The following is a 22,914-nucleotide window of genomic DNA, read 5'->3' on the forward strand; positions in this document are numbered from 1 at the left end:
TTTACCTCACTAGATTTTACTGAAGTCAGGTAAAAAATAAAGATACTTTGTTACACATTCTGAAGTTGTATGTCTCTGCTTTACAATGGACATCCACAGAAAACTCTTTCCACGTGTCTCAGCTGGAAACAAGCAGCTGTCCTTAAAGGTCTGATAGTACTCTTGTACTGCATAGTGTCTTTGACTGGGCTTGTAGTACTAGATATCAAAGTAGGTACATTACCTTTGCTAGTTACAGGAATTGGTGGGCCTTATCCCTTTCAGCCCAGTGAAGCGTCTCTGTCTTTCTTCAGCTTTTGCCTTGAACAAGAACAGGGACAGTAGACAGTTTCTTTACCTCCTCATACCTAGAACATGAGGTACATACAAAAGTATAATGAACTGGAGTTTCCCAAACATAGCTCCAGACATTCCTCTAACACAACTGCTTTATTGAAAAGCTAGCAGAATACTTATCTCCCAACACTATCTCATGTCCTGCTGTCAATGGTTTACAGTGATATAATCACTGAGAAGGAATTAATAGTGAGGTATTAGAAAGCATTTTCTTGCATACTCCAACATGTCCTTGAAGTTTAGTCTAGACAAAACAGGATAGTTTAAGTTATGCAGCTGGTGGAGTTGTATAAAAAGGAGGAGGAGTGAGTAGTGTAGCTACAAATAAATCCTGCATTTAATTTATTAGTGTCGAAGCATAAAGTGATCCTTGGACATTTTATATCATTATCAATCTTCTCTGTCATAAGCAATGGCACATATGGAATTATATTACAACATTGTGGGTAATATGTGGAACATAACAGTATAAAACAGGTTAACTGAATTTGTGCTCCCATTTGAGTTAGGAAGATGGAAAGGTCTGGACATGTAATAGCATAGTTTTTGTTGAAACAAATTGGGTAGTAGGAGGATAAGGGACTGTGGATATGCAGGGATGTCATTGTGGGTTTTATTCATCTATAGCTTACTGAAGTAAATCTGGGTTTAGCTTGAAAAAAGGCCAAATATTATGGGATCATCTGATGGAAGCAAATTAAGTAGAGACTGGGCCAACTAGAAACTGTCAGAATTGAGGGAAGACATCATGAATATTTCAAGCTTAGTGAGAGAAGCTACTGCTTGTTTCACAGTGAGGGACAGTTGGAGTCAATAATGGCTTTTCTGTTAATTCTGGTCCCGATGTCAGTATATGTTGCTGTCACCATTTATTGCAGGGTGACAATGAACTGCGGCAGATGGTTTCTGTTAACCCCCCATCCTCTAAAAGAAAGGTGAAAGGAGGAAAAGGGAGAGAGACTTATAAGTTGGAAAAGTTAAAAATGCTTTACTAATGCTACAAATAAATAGAGAAAATAATACGAAATATACAAAACCAATATTGAATTTCCCAGTGTAGTAGAGTGGCAGCCTTCAGTGAAGCTGGCATCAATCCAGCAGCTGCAGGGCAAGGTACCCAGAAGTCTTGGGCTAGACTCCACACTAAACTGGAACTGCACTCAGGGATGCACAGAATGGAGCTAGGCCTAGGATCACAGGCAGAACTGGCAGGGTTCTCTTTAGATGCCGGCCATGGATGAAAAGCCCAAGACCCTCATGATCTCCCACTTTTATACAGTGTATGACATGCATGGGAATGAATGTTGGCCGATTTTGGTCACCTGTTCTCTCTACCCCTCCTTGCAAGTATGCCCCCTAACTTACTGGATGTGCAAAATTCATCAGCAGCCTTGGTTGCCATAGCAATATGTATAAACCTGGGCCTTTTCTGTGTACCATTACTATCTTTATCAGCTCTGGAGCAAACAGTGTCCAAAAAACTTGCAGCCAACTTTAGAAAAGTGCGGTTACTTAGAAGAACTTAGCTGAAAGGAAAATTACTTGAAAGAAAACTAGTATTATTTTAAACAAAACTGGGACAATTGCTAATGTCAGCTGTGTCCACTGGGAGAAAACTGCAGAACAAACTATAACTGCACCCTTGTTGTCTTCAGTGTTGGTTGCAGAAATACGTGAAGAGGGAACTGCAGTCTTGTAATGCAAGAAGTTTCAAGAGAAAAATATGCAAATATGAATATACTAGATGAGAACACATGAAGTTATGGTGTTCAGAAAAAATGAAAATATAATAAACAATCTAAAATCCTTAGGAACTAAGGAACTAATGTAGTATTTTGTTACATTCAAACACTTTTTGCAACTTCAGGAATTAATTTATGTATGCTGAACAAGTTAGAATTTCACTGATGCTGAACATTATGCTCTATTTCAGTTTTCAGAAGGCTGTTTCAGTGCTTCAACAATTCTCTGCCTTCCGGAAAGACAGCTTAAATTTCTCCTTCCACAATCTGTTATAGTCCCACTAGCTTCCTAATTCATATGTTTTCCAGCTTTTTCTCTCAGTGAAGTGCCTTTATTACGGTACTCGGCAACCCCTTCCTCCACCTGTCCTCTCTTACTGCATTCTATCAGGACTGTTTACTCTTCTGTATCTCTTCCAAGTTGAAATACTGAAAACACAGCACAGACACTGTTCTGTTTTGGTTCTGGAATGAAAAACTAGAGGTGACTACAGAAACCATAAACATGTAATTTGTCTTTTGGTGTGTCTAATGATAAAATTACTGTGGAGCATTCATCTTCCAAACATTAATAATTTTGTAATGAGTATGAATGCACTGTGAATATAGTACTTGAGTAACTGACAGCTTGATGAAATACAACTCATCTCCCATTTCTGCTCTCACTCTAGAGATACCAAGTCAGAAATCCAAGTTGGATATATGGATCCTAAAACAGAAGGAAATATTAATTTGTTTGACTGTGTCTAAGGAAGTTAAAAACAATAGAGACTCAAGAGTTCCTTTAATTGATTTGAAGAGAGTGTTTCTTTTAGTAGGTGTTATGTGCAAGGAGGCATTTCCTCTTTCTTTGGTGTTATTTGTTCTCTCTAAATGGTTGTGTTGGAATGTTAAACATTTTCAATGTAAGTAATATTTGGAAATATGTGAACACACAACATCTAACTAGGCTATTCTGAGCTTCAGACCCCAACACCCTCGAGTGAGTATTTTATATTCCCATTTCTTTCCTTCTAATGACAGACAGCTTCTATCTGTCTCATGTTCTACATTGTTTCCTTAATTTTGTGTAAGCACAGTGTGTGTTAAAAAATAAGATAGACTGAACGAGAAAGAAATTTTCAGCTGCAGCAGATAGAGAGGAAAAGCACTACAGTAAATTTTCTAGATCACATTTTTGTAAAGTCCACAGTTTTGAGTCAATCTGATTAATTAAAGGAAAAAGGTTTAAATTAGTATTTCTGATACAAGAAAGGAAACAAAGATAACTTACCAATCTATATTCACACCTGAAAAAGGACACAAAGAACAAATATAAATAATGTCACTCCAAATGTCAAATAAACAAAGAAATAAAAATCACATTCAGGACTTTTCAGAAAATGTAGCAAATGAAACATGTCAAAACAAAAATACTCAGCTCAAAATATAATACCACTGAGAAACACAGAATAATTCATCTAGCTTTAAAACCTTTAACTGAGGTAACAAAATTAAGAATTTACTCAGAATAGGCCCCTTATATTGAGTTAAAAAAAAAAAAAAAGGAAAAAAAAGGAAGAAAGAAAAAAAAAAAGGACTCACCTGCAGGGGGAGCAGGAGTATTAAATCCAGACCAAAAGAATATCTAACTCTGTGTTCTAAAACCCTCTGAATTCTGCTAAATATACTATATGATTGTTTTTCTTCAATTCCAGAATCTATCCTCTTGCTCTACATTATGTAGCTAGGGAAACAGTTTTTAGTTTCCTGCTTTGCAAGACTCTTCTTTAACCTTTTTATTTGCTTCTAAGCTCATGTTTCATACCCTGACCTTGTAATAGAAATATATGATCATGAGTCACATTCACTTCCATTCTGCAACAGCTCTGCATCTAATCAGATCTTTACTCTGATTCAGAGCCAGAAGAAGGTTGCATAAACTTGATAAGAAAAGGTCAACTTCTTTCTCCAAATGGCTATAAGGATCTGTGAGGCTAAACCTTCACATGGCAGAAGAGGTCAGAGAGTAAAAATATTCAGTAATTCTGAAACTTCCTGGTCCATTTCATATTAATATTAGTAGAGTCTTTCAAATTTGTTATTTTTTATTATTATTCTAGTACTATGGAAGTTTTATTTGAACCAAAATCCTGTAGTTCTCAAGATTTCTGACAAACACCAAAAATGAGTAGTGAGAACAAACCAAATAAAAATCTAGGCATGTGTACAGTCTCCTGGTAGGGCAATGCACCACAGAAAATCTTCCCAGTATGATAATCAGTGTAACATCAAGCATCTTGTTGCTCTTGGACTGTGCTGGCCACCATTGGAAGTAATTTACTAGAGGTAACTGAAAGGAAAAATACACTCTCTTAAGCAGAAGTAGATCACCTAACTTTGGAGTACTGATGAAAAACCTGGTCCTAGCCTCCTTTTTAATCCCTTGCTGGACATCGTCACCCTGTCTTTCGATTTTGTTCTTACGACTGTGGTCAAACTAGGGCTGTATACTGAGGATTGCTGGGTGAGTGGGAGATAGGCGCTAGGAACGCATAAGTAGGATTAAGAGAAGCACTAAACTACGTTTTTGGCAGTATTGTCATCTTAAGTGTTCCTAAACACTACATGCAAAATACAGATAAAGAAAACTTGCAGAGAACTTTCACCTATTGGATGTGAATGTGCACAATTTTCAATAATTTTAATTATTTCTGTGTTAATGTATTCTTACAGAGCTTATTGGTGTTTTCAGGTTTTCTTCACCGTATTTGAGTTTCTCAGTCAGAAGTAACTGATGCTGAGAGTCATTGACATACAATGTAGAAGAGGCCATTGAACTGAATCTCATTTCAACATTGCTGTAGCTCTTAGACCATTCTCAAACATCTGTGAACAGCCTTCTTCTGTGACTGTAATACTGTCTTGTACCCTAAGTCTCCATTTCAGAAAGAAAAGATGATTAATTTTTTTAATGGGTTTAATTCCCACAATTGCTGTGGTTATAAAATTCATGCGTTTTTGTGAACTATTTCAATCCTCTGGTGGTGGAGTTTATGACGCTGTTTAAAAAGGCTAGAAAATCTGCATTCTATGAGATGTCTGTAAGACTTCAAAGCATAGCTATTGGGATATAATTGGAGGGTCCAAGAAACAGTTTCAAGGGTGCTCAGCCTCAAGCTTAATTCAGGAGTAACTAAACTAAGTGTGGCACCCTGTAGGAGGGATGATCATTCTGTATTGAATATAACATTGAGTACTCCCTTCACACAGATTTGGAGGTCTGGGAGACTGAGCCTTTTCATATTTTCCCTGTTACATACTTTGTAAGGTTCTACAAGTCTGCAAGGATGTAGATTTGAGTGCAGTTTCCTTCAAGCAGAGATCAAGAGTTTGGGAGAATGAACGAGGTTGGAGATACAGATATAGAACAGAAGGAAAAAAATAAGTGGGCTGCTATTCCGACCTCCTGTAAATAAGTGGGCTGGCCTCAAGAAATTATAGTTGATTCTTTCATTTTCCATCTTCCTTATTTCACAGAGGATCAAAATTACAAAGGTACTGGTAAGAATTATCCTAATCTGATTTCCTTTTCTGAAATAACGAGAGGTTATTTGAGGCATTCAAAAAAACAGTTTGTTTTGTTAGTTATGGTTAGTTTGTGTGGAAGAGTAACATCTAAACCCCACTTTTATTTTAAATAATATTCATAATGATTTGCTAAATTCAGGTTAGAAAGTTAGACAGTTGAAATGTCAATGGCAGGAAGGGCAAAAATCAGTTAATTTGTAATTGAAAATTACTACTACTAAAAGTGATTAATCTTTTAACTATCTTGACGTGTTGGAAGATTATTTCCTTTGGGCAGTTTTGTTATTTTAAATTATTTTAGAGCATTACAAAGAAGGGAAGGTTATTGTTACTAGAGCTGAACTCATACATGAGATACTCTGAAACCTTTTAATGCTAAAGAAATTAGACTAGTCAGAAATATAAAGCAAATTACAATTAAAGTAAATATAACATCATCAGAATAAAGTTGATCAATTCCTTAATAGAAGTCTTTAAATATTGTGGTGTTCAGGGTACTATAGTGATATTTGATACTGAGAAGTATTATCTGCTCTCTTTGTAAAGCACTCAGTGGTTTAATCTGCCTTTATGATTTATAATGCAAAAATCTTAAGTTTCACAGGTATGGTTCTATTTTGGTTTAGGTAGTTTTTAAAATGTGAAAAAGAAAAAAGTTAAAAATAATTATTTGCATAGTTTTCAGACTATAGTAATTCCCCTAACTTCTTTGTCATAATAAATTAAAGTTACGATGGACTACACCAAACAAAATTCAGGGCTTTATGTCTCATATTGTATGAAAAATCATTTAGATGAGTAGTAGAAAGAAGCATGTGACTCCTTATGATCGTTGCAGCTTATTTGTGATAGAAGTGGATCATGTGCCATGTAACAGTGTCCTTGTTGTGGCTGGCACAATAAAATGAGATTTTTGAGCAGAGAAAAGATTTACTTTTGCCTGGGGTATGGAGAGTATATACAGTATCATAAAAATAATTTTTCAGTTCCAAATTAAATCGTATTAGTTGCCCTTTCATTGACAATTGAATGTAATGACTAACAGTGGCTTATAAATGATGATCTCTGTCCTGTGCTGAAGGACTTAGGTCTGGATGAAGTCTGGTGATTGCTCAGTACTTATAAATACACAGCCTATCATTCATCTACAGTGGCATTTAGTCCACTCAGTAAGCCTGGTTAACTATTTAACTGATTACTGAAATATCACTATCATACAGTAATGATTAAGAGAATTTCATTGAGAGGATTGTCAAGGTTTAAGGCAAGGCGGCAATAAACCATGGCAGATACTCCCTGTTACCCCCTCACCTCCCGCCACGCCCTTCCTGTAGATCGGAAAGACGAAAGAGAAGGAGGAAGGGAGACTTAGACTTCAAGTTGGAATGTTTTAAAGGGTTTTACTAATGCTACACATAAATAGGGAATATATACAAAATATACAAAACCAATCTTGAATGCTCAATGTGGAGCTGGCATCACTCCAGCAGCAGCGGAGCTGGCGTTGCTCCAGCAGGTGCAGGTCAGGTCCCCAGAAGTCATGGGCGGGACTTCACAGCAAACTGGAAACTGATTGCAAGGATTACAGGGCCTGAGGCCTGTAGATCACAGTCAGACAAGCAAGGTCCTCTCTAGATGCCGGCCATGATTGAAGAGAAGTTGACTTTTGTGATCGCCCTCTTATATAGGGGGTATGATGATTATGGGATGGAATACTGAATTGGTCAAATTAAGTCAACCATTCCATCCACCCCTCCTCAAACACGCCCCTCTCATGACGGAACATGGGAAAAGTTATCAGTCTTTCTTGGCTACCATAGTAATAAATCTAAACACGAGCTTCTTCAGTATTCCATTGATCTTCTGATCAGCACCGAGTACAGCATTTGAGGAAAAATATGCAGGCTAAAACTCAGAAAAGTACAGCCACCTAAAAGAACTTAGCTGAAAGAAAAATCACTAAAAGAGGACCAGTCTTTTTTTTAACAAAACCAGGACAGGGATAAACTCCTGAATTCCTTTGTGTTATTGCCCATGGTCACTCACTCAGGACTGACAGGCAGAGTCCCAGAAATAGGAGACCTATTAGCATCCTTTACACAAGATTTGAACATAATAGCAACAAATACCTAATGATTTGCTGTAGAAAAATAGCTTTCAGAAGAAACTTACATGAGATATAAAACTAAGAGGATATTTTATCCCCCCAAAATAGTCACATTTGAGTAGATGGTGTCCTCAGCTGAATGCAAAGTAAGCCTACTACTCTGTTTTCATTATTACTTTTGCCTTTCCCCTTCTGGCTGAGAAACCAGCTGGCTTCAGGTACTTGACAATAGCTTGCAAATATTTGAAGGACAACAGACAAAAATAGTGAAAAGATTTATTCAGCAAAGTTATTAAAACAAAAAGAAAAGAGAAGAACAAATATGACAACATAGGTGTATTTTGAAAATTTAGGGTTTTGTATTAATGTCTATCCAAAGGAAGAGTAGAAACATCAGAAAATCCTTGTGCAATTGGGTAGTGAAAATGGGACAGGTGAATTCTGCTGCTGTAGAAGTATGTACGCTGTGCAAATCTAAACTGCTTGGACAAATTTAATTCATATGCTTAATTTTTCAGTTCTACTGAAAAAACCCATAGTTTTTAAATACATTTGTAGTAGTAACTGTTGAAAATACAGACATGGAATTACATCCACAGATAAGGTTGAGTTTTAATAAAAATCTGGCCTTGAAAATTACACAGGATGAAACATTAGTAAAATAGGAAAATGTCCTGTCCTGACAGAAAAATTGACCAATTATTCTGACAGTCATTCCCCTTGCCTAACATCTGTGATTCTGTATTCGTGTTCTCTTTTTTACATGGTGTCTCAAAACTGCTCAAAAAAAAAACAAAAGGAGAAGGTTCTCAAACATACCTACTGTACTTGAGTAAAGAGATAAAGTTCACCTACAGCTTTGAACTTAAAAGTCCTGCTGACTGTAATAACTGCTATGCCAGCACAGTCAGTGTAAAACTCAGTGTAACCATGTACAATTAGATTGCTAAATCTGCATGTCTACACAAACAACGTTTTAGAGAGAAGCTAAACTTTCTCAAGTTAATCCCTTCCCAGTATTATTCTTAAAATAACAAAATGGGTAAAGTTCAGACTATTAAACTTATTGTCATTTCTAGACAGTAAATCAAACTTTCTTAATGGTCTCTTCACAAATGTTCTTGTGCTGCTCTCAAATTTCCTCTCAGATGTATTACAAGATCATTCTTTTATGCTTATGTACAAACCTGAAAGGAACCATTGAGGAGCCATGTCTCTAAACCAGTCTTGAGAATGTTACCTGTTGAACAGCAGCTATGCTGAAAATGAGACAGAGCCCAAATCTTCATAACTGTTCCTGGTAGGAGGATGGGATAAAACAGATGTAGATTGAAGAAAGGAAGGTTCCAAATGGATGTTGAGGGAATGGTGGAAATGGTGGTTTTATTTAAAACAAGACTAGTTCTCTTCTAGTGAATATTCCTTTCAGCTAAGTTCTTCTAAGTAACTGCACGTTTCTGAATTTTGGCTGCATGTTTTCAGACACCGTTCACTCCAGAGCTAACAGTAGCAATGGTATGCAGAAGAACTCCAGGTTTAGACTTATTGCTATAGCAGCCAAGGTTACTGATAAATTTTGCACATCCAGTAAGTGAGACAGGTGTATTTGCAAGGAGAGGCAGACAAAACAGGTGACTGTCATGTAATGATAAGGATAATGGCCAAAACATTGTGGCAAAACCAGTTCATCCAGCCACAGGAGATGATACATTCAGTACAGGGTGAACTGTGATTTACATATAAACGACAAGCTAACAAGCCACGACCCAGGCTGGCTGGCAGATAAAGGAGGTGGAGTGCGATACAGGAGGTGGAGGACGTGCTGGAGGGCACATAGCTCCACTTTCTGATATACCCATCGTGGCACAAGGGGAAAAGCTGAGACCCTTCAACATTGCCCAAGACTTGCCGATCTTGCGCAACCACCGCTTCCCCCCAGACTTTTCCCATCTTTCACAATGGTACCTCCACAAAAGACCAAAAGTTATGCAAGCAGGCAATCCAGAAGGCTATAAAGGCTCACCTCTTGCAAGCACTGGCAGTGCCCACCCACCATCCTGAGAACCACTCTGCCCACCAGTCTCACCACACAAAATGAACAAGACACCAAAGAGTGCCGCACATTGGGACCTGAGACTGTGAACTCAGTCACCCATAAAGCAGAGCCATAAGGATGGTGAAATCTTTCTCTTTCTTTCCCATACTTCCAACTTCTTTGCTTTCCCTTTTATAAGTAAGATAGTAACATAAGATTTGCAACCCTGTATATGCCACAAACTTTTTATGTTTACCAATCGAACCTACAATAATGTAAATCCTTCTGCAACTGAATTGTATAGCCTTTGGGCCAAGATGAAAAATGAAAGCCTTTTGTTTGCAGACCTTAAGTACTGTGTATACTGTTTTCCAACCAAAGGAGACCCATGAACCTGAATCACTTCCCTTCCCCACTCATACCTGAGGGTGGGACGTGACAACAACTAAAATTGACCAGCTAAGTATTCCATCCCACACGTGTCATACACCCTATAAAAGTGGGAGATCATGAGGGTCTTGCCCTCTTAGACCATGGCCGGCATCTGAAGAGGACCCTGACTGTTGTGCCTATGATCCTGGGCCTAGTTCCAGGCCCTGCATCCCTGAATCCAGTTCCAGTTTAGTGCAGAGTCCAGCCCAAGACTTCTGGGTGCCTGCCTTGCAGCCGCTGGAACGACACCAGTGCAATGGCCGCTGTGCTATGCTGGGAAATTCAAGGCTGTATACTGTATATTTTGTATTATTTTATCTATTTATTAGTAGCATTAGTACAGCATTTTTAACTTTTCCAACTTGTAAGTCTCTCTCCATTTTCTTCCTATTATCTTTCTTTAGTGTGGAGGATAGGGGGTTAACAGAGAGCATCTGCCACGGTTTATTGTCACCCTGTAGTAAATGGTGGCATGAGTAGAGGTTGCAATAGAGACCTCCTGAGGTTTCTTTCAGTCTGAATGGTTTATGTGCCTATGTCAGACTTTACTGCTTCTATTAGTTACACTGAGGTGTTAGTTACCATGGGAAAAGGGTGGCAGGGAATGGGGGAGAGAAAAGCTTGTGTAGGTACAACCTAAGGTAAAAACAGATATGAGAAATTTCTGATATGCAAATGAAGGTTCTCAAATTCAACACCAAAGAAGTTTGCTACTTATGTTTCCACTGATCCCTAACTGCTCCCCTCTCTGTTCTAGTAAGCTAATTTATACTCTTTGTTCAGTGCATCACCCTATTTTCCCTCAGGCTAAAAGTTGAAACATACAGGCTAAGGACAGATTATGCTGTGGTAGGGAGATCTGCATTCACAGTGTTTGGGTGGGAGAGTATAAAATTAATTGGCCACAAATTTTTAGGGAGTGATAGAAATTAGGGTTAGAGTTGTTAAGCAAGGGTTGTGTTTCCCTCCCTCACCAATGTATTCACTTCCCTTGGATAGAAAAGGCTCTGCTGCAATGGATACATAACACATTCAGGAAAACATACAAGTAAAAAAGTGTTTATTCAGTTCAATAAATTATCTGAAGTCTTTAAAATCTCCAGGAGCTTTCAGCCTACCAACATGCTTTCTATCTGATAATAACTTGTTCCAAGTTGAATTACCATGGTTGGCTGCACCCTATCACACATTTGGATTAAGAAAGTGGAGCTTAGAAGCATTCGTGAAGTATTTCTTGATTATTCACAAGTTAGCTCCTGACTGAAGTAGGCTGCAATAAAACACCAAGTTCACCCCTGTATGTAGCAAAAGCTCTGGACCATGGTTCAGGAAATTGACCTTCAGAGATTATAATGACCTTCAAACTGTTGCTACATCACTGAAGTGAGTTTTTTGGAGAATTTGATGATAAGCCTCTGGATCACCAGCTGATATTATGTGAACACCTTTGATAAGCACTCATGAAGGAGACATATGAAATTATTTCAAAAACTAGTATTTCAGAGCAAGAACAATAACAAAAAAATTTTCTTCACTGTGCATCAGTTTTTGTTATCAGAATACATTCTCTTATTTGTAGGAATACTTATAGAACAATAAAAAAGGGTAATTCTTTGGATTTATGAACAATTACAGGAAAGTGTTTGCAAAAATAAACTTCCTGTATTACTACTATTTGCATATTATTACTGTTACTATTGCCATTAATAGAATATTAATGCAGGAGTCCTTAAGTACAATAGTTAGAAACCAAGCATTAATTGTATTTGGAACTGTACAAATACAGAATAGGAATAAAAATATGCCCGTTTCATGAAAAAGTTATTGCTGCGTGGACTGAAGTCTTAGAAGCATAGAATCACAGAATCATAGAATAGTTTGCACTGGAAAGGACCTTCAAAGGTCATATAATCCACCTCCCCTGCAATAAGCCCAGATATCTTCCACTAGATGAGGTTGCTCAGAGCCCCATCCAGCCTGGCCTTGAATCTGCCCAGGGATGGGGCATCAACCACCTCTCTGGGCAACCTGTTCCAGTCTTTTATTATCCTCATTGTAAAAAAATTCTTACTCATGTCTAGCCTGAATTTACCCTCCTTTAGTTTAAAATCATTAGCCTTTGTCCTGTTGTAAGAGGCCCTGCTAAAAAGCCTGTCTTCATCTTCCTTAAAAGACTCTTTCAACTACTGAAAGACTGGAATAAGGTGTCCCTGGAGCCTTCTCTTCTTCAGGCACAATCCCAAGTCTCCCAGTCTGTCCTCATAGGAGAAGTTTTCCAATCCTCTGATCATTTTTGTGGCCTTCCTCTAGACTCTCTCCAACAGGTCCATGCCTTTCCTGTACTGAGCATTCCAGACCTGGAGGTAGTACTCCAGGTGTGTTCTCACCAGAACAGAGTAGAGGGACAGAATCATTTCCCTCAACCTTCTGACCATGCTGCTTTTGATGTAGCCCAAGATATGACTGGCCTTCTGGGCTGCAAGTGCACATTGCCAGCTCATGCCAATCTTTCATCAATCAACATTCTGAAGTCCTTTTCTGCAGGTTTGCTCTCAATCTCTTCATATCCCAACCTGTGTTGATATGGAGGGTTCCCCTGACCTAGGTGCAGTACCTTGCACTTGGCTTTGTTAAACCTCACGAGGTTTGCATGTGCCCACTTCTTGAACTTTTCCAGGTCCCTCTGGATGGTATTCCATCTGTCAGGCATGTCAATTGCACCACGCAGTTTGGTGTCACCCACAAATTTGCTGAGGGTGCACTTGATCCCACTGTCTATGTCATTGATTAAGATATTAAATAGTACTGGTCCCCATATGGATCCCTGAGGGACACCATTTGTCAACAGTGTCCATCCAGACATTGAGCCATTGATCACTACTCTCTGGATGTGATCACCCAGCCAGTTCCTCATCCATTGAAAAGTCCATCCATCAAATTCTTTGTCCATTGACATTGTTACTTCATTGTAGAAGGCCACTCGATTGGTCAGGCAGGATTTGCCCTTGGTCAAGCTAGGGAGTGGAAATTACTTTACAAGCTGGTGAGGTTATAAAGCAGGTGGGTTTATTCAGCGCTGAACACATGGGGGATAGCTCTGACCAAGACGTGTAAATTTCCAGCAGGTGCGAGCTTGGTTGAATGCTGTAAAGTGTTACATATTCATGAAGGTTATAGGAACGCCTATGCGTATTCATAACCTGTCCCCCTGAAGGTGGTTCTTATTACAATGAGTTCTGGGAAGTCATTTCTGTAGTCTCCACCTCTGGCCCCTCCTGGTTGCGCATGCACAGTGATCATGGGCTGGGGCTTTCTTTGCTGTACACTTTAACCTCTGGCCTGATGTGCTGAGTTGCTGGGACTCAAACTGATGAGTTGGTTAGAACCAGCATATCTCTTGTCCTGTGCCCAAGATTCTGTTACCCAGTCCACCCAAGGATGCAGCTAGGGCTTTTTATCTTTGCAAGGCCTGTGAAATCATCAGCAAACTCCTGTTTCTCATACAATAACTTACACAAACCTAAGCAAGGCTAGGCAATTGTGATGTGGGTTGTTAGCTCTTTAAGTGTTAGGCAGTTAGTTCTTTAAGTGGTAGCTAGTTTGTTCCCTGTATCTAAACCATGCTGACTGTCCTGAATCACCTCCCTGTTCTCCATGTGCTGTAGCATTAGCTTCTAGCAGGATCTGCTCCATGATCTTCCTAGGCACAGATGTCACACTACTCTTTTCAAAAACGGGTGTGATGTTTCCAGGGACTTCAGCTAATGGACATGACTTCTCAGATACTATGGAAAGTGTCTTGTCAACTATATCAGCCAGTTCCTCAGGACTCTGGGATGCATAGATTTATGTATGTTCCCACAGATTTACGTATGTTCAGATTCCTCAAGTGGTTATGAACCTGCTCTTCACTTACAATGAGAGGGACTTGGCTCCTCCAGTCACCCTCTTGATATTCATCCACTCAAGAGGTGTGGGAAGAGAACTTGTCAGTAGAGACTGAGGAAAATAAGTTGTTGAGTAACTCAGCCTTCTCCTTGTGTACCAGTTTGCCAATCTTGCTCATCGGGAGTACACTTTCTTTGACCTTCCTTTTCTCTTTGACGTACTTGTAGAAGGCCTCCTTGTTATTCTTTCCATCCCTTGCCATGTTCAGTTCCAGCCAAGCCTTGGCATTCCTGACCCTTTCTCTGCACAATTGGGCAGTGTCCCTCTACTCTTCCCAGGCTACCTGTTGATGCTTTCACTGCCTGTGCATTTCCTTCTTGTCTTTTAGTTTGACCAGCAGGCCTAGACGCAGTTATACCAGCCTCTTGCCTTCCTGCTTTATTTTTTACACCTGCAAACCACAAGCTCTTGTGCTCTGTCAAAAGCTTTCTTAAAGATCTATGAGTTCTATTCTGCTCCCTTGTTCATGAGGGCAGTTTCCCAGGGCGTCCTGTTGACTAACTCTTTGAAGAGCTGGAGTTTGCTTTCCTAAAATTCAGGATCCTGACTTTACTCTTCACCTGTCCCACATCCCTCAGGACTGCTTGTGATCACTGCAGCCCCAGCTGCTTCCAATCTTGATGTCACTGACTAGATCACCTACATTAGTGACTGTCAGGTCCAGTATGCATCCTCCTTGGTAGTGCTGTCTGTTACCTGACTTATGAAGTTGTCCTCAAAGCACTCAATGCACTTGAGACACGATGCTTGGTGTCTCTTTTGCACAGTTTCAATTTCTTGTTTGAGTTTAGTTTCTACATATTAGAGGTGATTTTCCAGTCTTTCCACTGGATAATTTTGACATATTTATTTTCAGTATGACCAGTTTGTTCTGATATAATTTCTTTCAACAACAATGTAATCAAACGTGTAATACAAACATTATGCATATTGGAGAAAGAGAAGCTTTTGCTTAAGAAAGTGAGCAGCCTGTAGTCAGGTGCTGGTCTTTACTTCTCTAAGAATTTATTCACTTTGCCAAAAAATCAGAAAACTTTTTATTGCAGTTAGAGTTCAAATCAAACTGTTCATGCTTTTCAAGGGCCATGGCTATGTTACTGACCTGCACTTAATGTTGAGACCTTTCCCGTGGGCTACTGAGGCAAACCCAAACTCTCCAGATGACCAACTTCATTGCCTTAGAATTAGCATCCTGACATGTTCTGAGGCTTAGATAAATTTAGTGCCATGTTAAGTAAAACCAGTGCCACACTTAGACAAGCCTGATCATTAGAGAGCTTTAGAGATAAAACCATCCGTTTCATTTTTTTTTTTTTTAAGATGTAGATATTCTTAATCCCCTTTAAGAAATTATCTAAGCTACATCTTCAATGTTGTACCGTATTTCACAAGAACTTTCCCTCTTGTCCTCCTTTAATTTATGCATTAGGTACTTCTGAATGCCAGGCTGTGCTCAGCACAACAACCTGGTACCATCTAAGTCACTGTTATGGTGATGAAAAGCTGCCTAGGGTATCATCTAGTACTTTCTCATATTTGTGTGCAGATACTGTGCACAAATATACAGTGTGCTGAGTCTGAAACCTGTAGAATACAGTAGTCACTCTTCAGTTACCCCAGGTTAACAGGTATATGACTGTCAGAAGTGCAGTACAAATGTTCAGCATTCTTAATTCCAAGGACTGTCTTAGGTGCGACAGGCTTGGGTCTGCAATGTTTTTGGTGAAATAGTTAAGGATTTCTTCCTTAGCAAACCAGTGAAATGGTTAAGGATTTCTTCATCAACAAACCTCCTCCTTTTCTCTTCATAATCTCTGTGTTTTCTAGCCTGTGAAGAACACTTATAATCTGAGCTGGTATCTCTTTTTTTTTTTTTTTCTTGTTTTTTGGGGATTTAATTTTCTCTTATGTTTTCCTCTTTGGTTAGAGAAGGCACATGCTTTTTGTAATGAGAGGAAGAGAGAGATCAAAATCTTGATGCTTGTGAAAGGTGTTGAGCTACTGGGAATCCTAAATTGCAGTAGAACCTCTCACTGTTCAATTTCATCTTACCTGGAAACTTGCTGATTAAAAAAAAAATGTCAGCATAATTTAAGAGTTTTCATTTAAATTATTGTTCTATTTTGGTAAGCAAAAATTTGGTAAACACATTTCAAATATATGTCCCACATACATGAACTAAAGTGTACTAAAGATAACTTGCTTCACCATGTATGTTAGTTCAACTAGAATTTATTTTTAACTTACCTAAACATTTTTTCAGTAATGACTAGTTCACAAACCACAGAACAAGATTGTACCATGAGTAGAGGTCACTCTTCTGAAAAAGACTTCCTTCCTTCGGGGTGTATAAAACTCCTAAAATGAAGTCATGTATTTGTCCAGCTAAACAGATTCCATATTAAAAGATGGTTTATAATGAAATGACTTAATATTCACAATAACATTTTTAAAGTTTTCTGTCAGAGCCACAAAGGTAAACAATGAAAATTATGTGTTTTTAGATAAAGCCTTTGAGTTGCTCCTAGAAGTAAGTGGGATTTTAAAAATAGTATATTATCTAAGTCACCTTGCTGTTCACATCAATTCTTTCCCACCTAGGATGAAAAATACAATTTGTAGTGAAAACATGGCTAGTTGCCTCCAGAGTTAAGCCTCTTTTAACGACCATTGTGAACTTTAAGGATCCCATAAGTCTAATTGAGGTTAATGATATATAATAATACTAGAAGACTGTTCGAAAGAATGAGTATACTCAAAACAGTCATTGTTTTAATACCACTAGTGAATTCTACTCTGTATTGAGAAAATCACTTTGTTAAAATTATTATTCAGTAAATGAGATAGATGAAATAAAATTATAATTTCTATTATCTGTACTAGATACAACTTGAAAACTGAAATAAACTGATTTAGCTCTACTAGTGTCTTCTAACCTTTGTGCTTCATTTTAACTGCTTGGACCTGAAAAAAAACCCAAACACCAACAACAGCAAAAAAAACAACAAAACCAAAACAACAAAAACCTAAACATCTAAGTTTTACCCACATATTTAAATTCAGCTTAAAACTAAATTCTGTCTTGACTAAATAAACACACAGAAAAATAAGATACTGAATTTTTGCATTGGATTTCACTGTTTAAAACTTGGGGGGTTATTTTAGAAATAGTTGTTCTATAACAGAGCAAATATCATTTTTTCCTCTCCTTTAAAATTTCATACTTTTATTAAAATTTGTTTTGAAATCTGAAAATCTTTAAGTTTCTTTTCCTGTGTGTCAGAGGGGTGTAACACTGAGATTAAATTTGTTTATTCCATGCCTGTCTTGTTTAATGTCAGAGTGTTTCCAGATGGACTTTTCTGCAGATTTAAACTGTTTAGGAACTTGGTGTCGAAATCCACAGTGAGTGAAAACCTCAGGATTGTATGACTACAGAGATGGACTAAAAATGGGAAATCTCCTGATTAGTGTGGAGTCACTACACAGAAAAAAAAAGCAAGCAGACAAACAAACAAAACTCACACAACATAAAAACAAATAAACAAACACCAAGCCAATTATGAATGAAAGCAACAATCTCAATTATTTTCAAGTATTGTTTCTGGGGTATTTACTTTTCCATTTTCTTCTTATTTTTGTGCTAAATATGAAATAAAACTGCATTTGAGTAGGAGGAAGATTGTGATTTCATTTGCCAGGTAAGGTAGCACAAAAAAACATATTTCTGTATAAAGATTAAATATTGTAAAATGCCTTCATGCTTGTAACAAAATGTGAATAATGAATTGAAGCAGACATTTTTCTCTTGGTGTTTAATAATTCATTCTGAATTGTAAAGAGTTATTTTTTCTGTTGAAACATATGAGGCTATGCTATGGTAGTACTCTCGATTTATTATCTGTGCCCTACAGATTTACCAGAAAAATCTTTAATATAAATATAAATTGAACCTTGGAAGGGTCAGGTCAGAAGAGGAAATGGAAAAGCACTGAGGTTTCCTCCTGAAGGAAATTTGCAATGACAATACCAACACTCTCATCTGTGTCCTCTGAGCAATACCCAGATACTTGCACATTGAGGTGAAGAAAATTTCTACAGAATTCATAACATAATATGCATTATTTACGCAAGTTCCTATACCTTATTATATTTGTTACTATTACGCAGGACATTTCTGAAGTTGAGTATTTATCTAGAGAAGAGTAAGTATACTGTTTTTACAGTAATCATAGAGATGTTTTAGGGATCTGTGGAATGTACACTCTACGAACAACAGAAAAAGAAACATTCATAAGAAGTCGCTGTAGGTGTACTTTAGATCCTGTAACGGACAATGTAAGCAAATTTGAGCTACCAGGGACACATTCAAATCTGATCCTTACCTCATTTGTTTTGAGTGACCTCCTAGAGGCATGATGTAGCTCACTGACAATTACACCCCTACAATGCAAGAAGGTTTAGAACAGATGGGCAAACAGGATATGCCTATGAAACTCAGAGAATAATGTAAGGTGTGACTGACCACAGCTGTTGGAAAGAAGCTGGCTTTATTTATCTCAACATAAACCGCTCTGAAGAGTGACCTTTCTTTTAGATAAACAACTATGTCAGTTACTTACATCTATATTGTATTACAAAATATATTTCCATTCCATTCCATTCCATTCCATTCCATTCCATTCCATTCCATTCCATTCCATTCCATTCCATTCCTGCTCTGCTCTGCTCTTTCATGGTCTACAGCTTCCTCACAAGGGGAGAAGGAAGGCCAGGAATGGCAGGAAGATGTACCAGTGGAGGTTTAGGTTGGACATTACAAAAAGGTTCTTGACCAAGAGGGTGGTGAAGCACTGGAAAAAGCTCCTCAGGGAGGCAGTCATGGCGCCAAGTCTGACAGTATTCAAGACTGGACAATGCCCTTGGACACATGGTGTGAACTGTGGAGTTGTCATATACAGGGACAGGAGTTGGAACTGATGATCCTTGTGGGTCCCTTCCAACTCAGGACATTCTATAATTTTCTCTTGGTATAAATTAAGATGGGATCTCAATATCTGTTGTAGTTGTTTAATAATTTAAATAGATGTTAATTTATGTTAAACATCTGCTGGACAGCATTTCACATGCTTTCATCACAGGATCTGAATTTCTTTAAGTTAAATCTTCCTCAGAAAGAATCTTTTGCAGTTTCACTAGGTAGTTACTTAGATTCTGGTGCATGTAAGAGAAAAATCCTTCGTATATTTTTAGTGTCTCCATATTGCTTTAAAGGAAGTTAAATAAAGATGTTGGGAGTTGGTTTAGATTGTTCTTTTTTCTGATTAATCTCAGGTTGCAGCATATTGTTTAAATTAGTTTTTCTTTTCATAGACACTGATATAAAAATAGAATATCTTGCTTTCTTGGTGTTAAATCAATAGCGATAAACACATTCAAGGTTTTGAAAAGCTGTTCAGTGCGAGTGTGTTGAATTCAAAATGTGATGTGTGATGGATTTTCCTTTATTATCACTACATAATCTTAATATTACCATGTAAATCTCTGGGATGCATGTCTTTATATTTTTTTACGTTGTGAATGCAGATAGTTTTTAGCGTACCAAGCAGGTAACCTGTAATAGTGGGTGCTAAGTGACAAGATTGTTGTCTGAGATCTCTTGGCTGTAGAAAATTAGTTCAATGCTGCATTCCTTAAAGTGCACCTCAGGCCTTGGACTGCTGATGTAAAGAAAGGAGTGAGGTCACATACTCTGATGTTGCTAAAAAATATAAGCCTGTGAAATAGCCAGTGTTCCTCCACAGTCTTTCTTTGTTTAGGATCCTATATTGACAGCATATACACTTTTATTTTCCTATACTTAACTATAGAAGGCTAAGCCAGAATCTTATCCTGTGTAACCATACAATAAATTCATCCAATTAGAGTAAATAAAAAATTGAAATACATAGTTGAAGAGACTAATTGCTGTATTTCAAATAAGTTGAAAATGTAAAAAATAGCTTGACAGGTCAAAGACTTTTGTGACACATTCATATTTTATTTTCAGTTTTTGAAAGGCTATTTGCTGATTCATTTGTTTTAAATGACTGTGTTCAGACCCCTAAATAGTGCTCATTTCTTCCTGGATTTCTCTTTTTAACTGTGTTCCACAGATCTGCTTATGTTCCCTTGCCTGAATTTTAAGTAGTTTCCTCTTTCTGATATTGTTTTTTATTAACTTTTTCTAGGTATATCACCTTCTCCACTTCACACACTTGAGAAACCTAAAAATACATAGATTTCTTAAATTTTTATTGATACTCTCAAGCCCCTTTTGAACTTGTTCAGAATGTGTGGCAATATTTTGGTTTTTAACAAGGAAGTGAGACAAAATTTCAGTACAGCTCTACCAGACATGGCATCCTATTACTTTTGCTCAATGATAATTTGCACTTCTGTTATGTACAGAACTCCATATCATTTCCATCATTTAAAATAATATTTTAATATAGGAAAGTTAATGGTAGTAGACCATCTCCTTTTGTATTTCAGTCTGTTGGGGTTTTTGCGGTGTTTTTTGTATGTGTGTGTTGGGGGGGATTGGTTTGGTTTGATTTTGGCTGGTTGGTTGGTTGGTTTTTTTTTTTTGTTTTTTTTTTTTTTTGTTTTTTTTTTAATGGAATAAAAGAGAAGGGGACATGGGGAAAAAAAATAAACAGCTGCCCAAAGGAAAGCAGATTTCATATTCACCACACAAGGAAGCATTTAGTCATTCTTTCTGCACAAATATCAAGATGCTGTATGATTTACTCTTGGGTGTAAAGTTTCTTGTTTGTTTGGTGGGGTGAAATGGCTAGGTTAATACCTATGGAACAGTGCATCATAGATGGGTGCACCAGCCAATGCATCCAAATCATAGCTTGCTGCTCCCAAATGTATTGAGTTCTATTTGTTACTTGTGAATAAAACATTTGGATTTACATTTTTTCACATGCATATGAATGGTCTCTCAATATGAACATATATACACTATGTGCAGAGAAAGTTAACAGGAATGTCTACGGTTTTTATTCTTCATATATATAGTTTATGTAAAACTTTGGGGGGAATGCGCAACCTTTAACATAGCTAAGTTTTGGGGTTATTATTTCTTTTTCTGACAGCGTCTAATTTATTTATTTTGAAAATTATTTTCATTGTTCTTTGTTGATATTGCTGTAGCAGTAAAGTTTAAGTTTCTTTTTTTTCAATAAAAAATCATACTTTATGTGTTAATTGTACCCTTTGTTGTTTGTTCTGTGATTAGTTTTTCATCTTCATTTTTACAGAGGCTTGTGGAGGATTCTAGAAACCATTATCACTTTGTGATTCTACAATGTAAGTAACAATATTTGTAACACAGTATTTTCCTTAAATCTATGGATAATATTGCTGTATGTATTTTCAAAGACTATGAGGGTGCCTTTATGTAACTGAATTAAATATAGTTTAATTAACTTAAAGTAAATCAAATTACTCATTAGTATTAATACCTTCAAGTTTTACAATGCATTTGATTTTGGAAAGGATTTAAATACCTAGCTTAACAGCTCTAGCATGGTACAAAATTAATTAGCATTATACATATCTGAGTTCCTTTCAAGACATGCACAGAAGGGATAACACAGTTCAAAAGATAAGGAGCTCCAAAAGTCTCTTTTTAAATTTACTAATTAAAGAAGGTATTTGCTATTGTGAGCAACTGAACTAAAACAAGATTAGTTAAAAAAATGCACCAGCTCTACAGAAGTATTAAGAACTGAATCATAAGTTATCTGACAATGTTATTTTACTTGACTTCAAACTATTTTAATTGTAATGAAACTAGAAAGGGTACCTATCTTAATCTTAGTGAATGTCTTTTTTCCATAGTGATTAAATTATGTGGTTAAAATGAAAAATAAGAAAGAAACATAAGAAAAGTAGTTTTCTTTCTAACATGACATATTTCCATAAGATACAGTTCCACCTTCTGTTTTGTTAAAATCATTTTCAGGCTTATGTATAAGTTCTCTTTTGAAAATCATTTTTTGTAAAATCATAGACTCTGACCACTGCGTTAGTTCATGCTCTCTGTTTATTTTATTTTTTAACAGCATGGTGAAGAAATTTCTGAGCATTCTAAAGTGCAGTGATATCAAATGTACAAGTAAAAAGGAACTGAAATACTCTAAGAGATTATTCAGCAAGTCATGATAAAATCTAATACAAAAAGAAACCTGTAGCAACTTGCGAAATTTGTTTCCTTTCAGAAAGTTTATTTTCAATAATGAGGCAGGTTACTAAAACCAGCCAAAGATCAGATTGCCTCAGAGAGACTAAAGCAAAAACTGATGTTAATACTGAAAGTGTAAAACTGTAGGACTATATAAAACTTGTCATGGGGCTTGCTTACCTTACTGTGAATTAGTCTTACGCTGTTTAGCGGTTCCTTTCGCTTTCTCTGCTTGCTGTACTGCTGTACCGCATATCATTTTCCTCTGCTTTGCCTAGGAATGTTTTGTAACATCAGTGGCCATGTGCCTGGGCTGGCAAATGGCCAGGACATTGCTGGTGTTTCTGGGCTGCTGTGATGAACAGACTGAAACTCCAGCATGAACCTGAGTCAAAACAACTCTGCAGACACTAAAGTCAGTGAAGAAAGAAGGGCAGGAGGTTCTTCAGGTGACAGAGCAGAGATTTTCCTGCAGCCCATATTGAAGACTATGCTGTCCCCTTGCAAT

General features: G+C 37.3%; 1 long non-coding RNA gene across 1 annotated transcript; it reads right to left on the reverse strand.

Annotated features, from left to right (window-relative positions):
* Positions 1-229: 229 nt before the first annotated feature.
* Positions 230-22,670, reverse strand: LOC139826486 (uncharacterized). Its single transcript, XR_011736576.1, has 3 exons — positions 22,587-22,670; positions 3,352-3,367; positions 230-347 (listed from the first exon to the last, which is right to left on the reverse strand). It is a non-coding gene; the product is annotated as an uncharacterized lncRNA (long non-coding RNA).
* Positions 22,671-22,914: the final 244 nt, after the last annotated feature.

This window comes from Patagioenas fasciata, chromosome Z, assembly GCF_037038585.1.
Source record: "Patagioenas fasciata isolate bPatFas1 chromosome Z, bPatFas1.hap1, whole genome shotgun sequence".
Taxonomy (NCBI): Eukaryota; Metazoa; Chordata; class Aves; order Columbiformes; family Columbidae; genus Patagioenas; species Patagioenas fasciata.